Source organism: Vombatus ursinus, unplaced genomic scaffold (assembly GCF_900497805.2).
Source record: "Vombatus ursinus unplaced genomic scaffold, bare-nosed wombat genome assembly UNPS02015152.1, whole genome shotgun sequence".
Taxonomy (NCBI): Eukaryota; Metazoa; Chordata; class Mammalia; order Diprotodontia; family Vombatidae; genus Vombatus; species Vombatus ursinus.
The window spans coordinates 3647370-3652457 of NW_020954930.1; the positions used below are offsets into that span (position 1 = coordinate 3647370).

General features: G+C 46.3%; 1 pseudogene; it reads right to left on the bottom strand.

Moving 5' to 3' along the window:
- Window positions 1-2026: 2026 nt before the first annotated feature.
- Window positions 2027-2611, bottom strand: LOC114031343 (annotated as a pseudogene).
- Between the last annotated feature and the right edge of the window lie 2477 nt (window positions 2612-5088).

Below are 5088 nucleotides of genomic sequence, written 5' to 3' on the forward strand. Positions count from 1 at the left end.
CCACATTCAATTTTTCATAATTCCCCAAACCCTCCAGATGTCCCTCACAATTCCTTCCCTTTCTTCAGCTCAGTTCCTTCTCCTGCTCTTTCTTCTCCACAATCTTTCTCTCACCAAAGCCTAGGTTGGAGTACTGGCTCTACCACTTAATAGCTATGTGATACTGGGCCTACCTGAGTCTCAGTTTTCTCCTCTGTCAAATTGGGATGGATAATAATATATTCACTACTGGTCTCAGAGAGTTTCTGTGAAAGAAGATTGCATGAGATAATGTGTGCAAAGTGCTTTATAAACTTGAAAGCACTATTTGTTAGCTACTTTTTCATTTAAGCATGAAAATAAGGTACTGCCTTAAACAAAAGGCTCTGATTTCAGGTGAGGGAGAGGTCACTATTCTGGGGTGTGGAGGGGGGAAGAGGATGAGGGAAGACTTCTTAGAGAAGGTGGCATTGGAGGTGGACTTTGAAAAGTACAGGTGATAACTATGCACACAATAACATAAGGAAAGCAATATTCACAACCCTGATTGCTGTAGTGATCAATCTTGATTTGGAACTTACCCTGTCACCCTTAGCTCTGCATTGTCCTTCATCTCTCATATCTAATCAGGCACAAAATCTTGCTGATTCTGCCGCTTGGACATCTCTTCCATCCATCCCCTTCTCTACTCCCAGAGCCATCAAGCTATCTCGGGCAGAATGAAGTAAATCAGAGCTGCCCCTCTGTGCCTCTCCAATGATCTAGAGACCTGGGGCTTGGAGGAGCTCTCCAAGGTGATGGGGAGGCTTTTTGTGCTACAGGCACCCAACCTTCGAAACTGCTTGGAAGACTCTCTCAGAGTCATAAAACAAAAAAAAACCCTTCTGGGAACTTTTTACTTTTTTGATTAATCTAAAACCAAACCAAAACAAACCACAATAAGGTTAGCTCAGAGTCTGTGCTGAACTTTTTAGAGCACCAAGACCAATCAGATGTGTCCAACAGAAAGAAAGGTTTCTGAGTGAAGAGGTGGGCATTGTGAGGAGGGCCAGGGTCCCTGGAGATGACTGTGTTGCTGACAGTGGCCAGTCGGAATGGTATCGCTGCTGCTGTTCCCCTACTCACTGTTAAATTTCCTTTTGCAGAACTGATCTTGAATCCTGCTGGATCCAGCAGATCAGAACTGATCCTGTTCCCCTTAGTGCAATGTTACCAGATCTGGCTTCAAAACAAGGAAGCGGAGCAGCTAGGTGGTGCAGTGGATAGAGCACCGGCCCTGGATTCAGGAGGAACTGAGTTCAAATCTGACCTCAGACCAAACACTTGACACGTACTAGCTGTGTGACCCTGGGCAAGTCACTTAACCCCAATTGCCTGAAAAGAAAAACAAACCTGGAAAAAAAAAAACAAGGAAGCAACGAACCCTTCTGTTCTGAGGTCAGAAGACAATTCCAAGTTCACACCTAGCAACATACACTCCATTGCTTTTTTCACATCTCTGTATACTGTGAAAGAAAAACGCATAAGCAAAGAAATTACTAAGTTGGAGAAACACAATATAAACCTTTTATTAAAAAAAAATCTTCTGCATAGCTAATATCCCACTTATAATATGGAAAAGTGGGACAGGAAAAAAATTCATCTTCTTCATACGACCTTTATGCAGCTCTCTCTTCTTACTTCATATGTACACTTTACTTGGGTAACACCGCTTCCTTCTGGCAAATACCTGAAAGTAAAAACAAACAACATGAAGGGAAAAAAAAAAAAGAAAAAAACAACAACCCATTAACAAAAAGGAGATTTGAAAGTGGTCTTTAGGGAGGAAGCTAGGTGGTGCAGTGGAGACAGCTAGGTGGTGTGCAGTGGTGACAGCACTGGCCCTGGACTCAGGAGGACCTGAGTTCAAATCCAACCTCAGACACTTAACACTTACTAGCTGTGTGGCCCTGGGCAAGTCACCTAACCCCAATTGCAAAAAAAAAAAAATTAGGGAGAGGAGGGAATAGTCAGAAAACTTGACCTACCTGGAAACCAACATGGGGCATCAGTAAAAGCAGACTGTGTGAAGGAACATCTTCCTGCTTCTCTCCTCAAATTCCTGTAACAGGTCATCGATCTCGTTCTCCATGTCTTCTGTGTGTTGTATACCCTGGCAGAGCTCACAGATGAGAAAGGCTCCTAGAATGGCTTCTTCTTGGTCATCTTTAATGTCCACGTTAATCACGTGAACGGGCTGGCACGTCTCCTGCTCTCTGGAATTCAAATATTCGACTACCTGGTCATAGACTCTCTCTTCACAGGTCAGGATCAGGTCGAATGGATCATTGCAATTCTGGAATCTTTCTGGCCCAGGTTTGATTCTCTTATTTCTATCCAGCATGTGCAAGATCCCGTTCTGCGTGTAGAGCTTTTTGTCTTTCTTCAGAAGATCATTGTATATCTGCTCATAGGTTGTCTTGAAATCATAAATATTGGGCTTGTTGGGTGCAGGCCCTGGGAGTCTCACATGACTCCCGCTCCCGAAGGATCTCACACTAAATCCCCGTTTGCGGAGGAAGTGGTGGGCCTCCATGCTCCGGTTCTGGTTACTCGAGCACACCACGGCCACTCGAAGCGGCAGCGAAGGCATGATGGCTGCAGCCGGAGCAGGGGCGACAGCAGCAAGGCGGACACCTACCACAGCGACGGGCAGGGCCTCCAGAGTCTCTTCCCGCCTTAATTACGGGTGGACGTCAAGACAGCGTTCGCCTCAGCTCGGCGAACAAAATGGCTGCCGCCCCACCCAGTGTTGCAGCGAGGTGGGGTCATCAAGGGGGGGGTGTTGAAGGCGGCGCCTATCACCGCGGTCAGATGTCAGGTGATCACCGCGCTATCCCAAAGATCACTACCTTTCCCAAGCAGCTTAACGACGCTTCTCTTCTCACCTCTGGCTCTTGGAATCCCTGTTTTCCTTCAAAGCTCAGTTCGAGCAACATCTTCTTGCCTTTCCCGCCCCGCCCCCAACTGCTAGGGCCCCCTCCCAAAAGAGTGCCTTGTATTTATGTTGTCCACACTTCTGTGTGTATGTGGCACATTCCCCCATGGAATGCCCTCCTTGAAGGCACAAATTATTTCATGTTTGTCTTTGTGTCCCCAGCACCTAGTGCAGTGCCAGGCACATACTAGGCAGTTAATGATATTTGTTGATTGACTGACAGATTGGTTCCAGAGGACTATCAGTGAAACATAGCTTTCCTTCTCTCAGCAGGGGGCTGGCAGAGGATAGGTACAGAAGGAGGGATTCCTTATCAAGTATGGCTGACGTGTCACACTTGGCTTTTCTTAACTTTGTTGTAGAGGAAAGGAAGCCCTGCCATCGTGCTGTAGTGGATAGAGGGCTGGCCTCAGACTCAGGATTACCTGGGTTCAGTTCCTATCTCTGACATATACAGTGTCACCCTGAATAGGTGACAACTTCACAGAACTCCAGGTTATTATTATTATTATTATTATTATTATTATTATTTTGGTGAGGCAATTGGGGTTAAGTGACTTGCTCAGGGTCACACAGCCAGTAAGTGTTAAGTGTCTGAAGCCGGATTTGAATTCAGGTCCTCCCGAGTCCAGGGCCAGTGCTGTCTCCACTGCGCCACCTAGCTGTATCCACTGCACCACCTAGCTGCCCACAGGCAATTCTTTAAGAGCAGGTGCCAATCTGCAAGAGGAGATGGAGTTTCCTCATCCCACATTCCCTAAACCAATCCATGGAATCACAGATCTGGTCCAAACAACAAAACCATGGAAGAATGGAGAGTCATTGGGAAGTTATTGTGATATTTAATAATAAAAACCATAGCTAACATTTATAAAGTGCCTACTATGTGCCAGGCACTCTGCTAAGCACTTTATAATCATGATGTCATTTTATTCTCACAACAACATTAGGAGGTAGGTGCTGTTATTCTCCCCATTTGACAATCGAGGAAACTGAGGCAGACAGTGACTTGCCCAGTGACTCCTCCCCAAGACCTAGTCCCAAAACTAGGCAGCATAGTTCAGTATTGGGGTGGGGGGAACCTCAGTGTATCATTAAGCTGCAGACTGACCATGCAGCCATAAGGAAGGACTTTGTTACCTTCAAATCCCTTTGCCCCAAGCCTGAGTCTAGGAGAAAGAGCAGCAGATTGAGTGAGAGGCTCCACAGGATGTCAAAGTTAGGAGGGACCTCAGAAGGCATGATGATTTGGATATGATGAAGAATCCTTTGTATAACATCTCCAACATGAGCTCTCCAGACTCTGCTTGAGACCCTCCAGTGATAGGAAACCCTCCCAGGGCAGCCTCTTTAGTGCCCATATCACCGGTAGGAAGGTTTTCCTTAAATTGAGTTGAAATCTGCCTCTGTAACTTCCACTCCATTACTGCTAGTCCCATCCTCTGGGGCCAAGCAGAATGAGTCTAACCCCGGCATATCTCACCTAAGTCTTCACAGGTGCTTGGTGTGGAATCCAAGTCAATTTAATAAACATTTGTTAAGCATCTCTATGTGCTAGGGTGGAGGGAATGCAAAATGTAAACAACACAAAGTCTCTGCCATCATAGAACTTAGTCTAGCAGAAAGAAAAACCCATTGGCCCCAACGTAGGTCTTTTGAAGCCCTCCGTCCCTCCTCCACCTCTAACACTTACTGGTTGTATGACCATTGGAAAGTCACTTCGCCCTTCTGGGCCTCACTTTCTCTATCTATAAAACGGGGCTATTACTACCCAGAGCTGTGAGGGTGACATGAGGTACTATAAATAAAGTGTTTTGTAAAACCTTAAAGCGCAAGATCAGGGGTGGGGAACTTCACAAGTTTGGATTCAGTCAAAGGGCTGCCCTTGAGGACCTAGAGGGCCACATGTGGCCTCCAGACCTCAGGCTTCCCACCCCTGTGCTAGATAAACATCTCTATGGACCACCAGATCTCCTGCATCAGTGCCCTTGTTGACTTAACCGTTCAGTTTACAACCATTGTAGATGCACGTAGCTAACTATATATAGCCAGACTGCAGAACATGTGACGCGTGCTGTCTGATTGTCCACCCCAGCCATCTCCTTGCCATCTACCTTGCTGCAGTGCCCTTA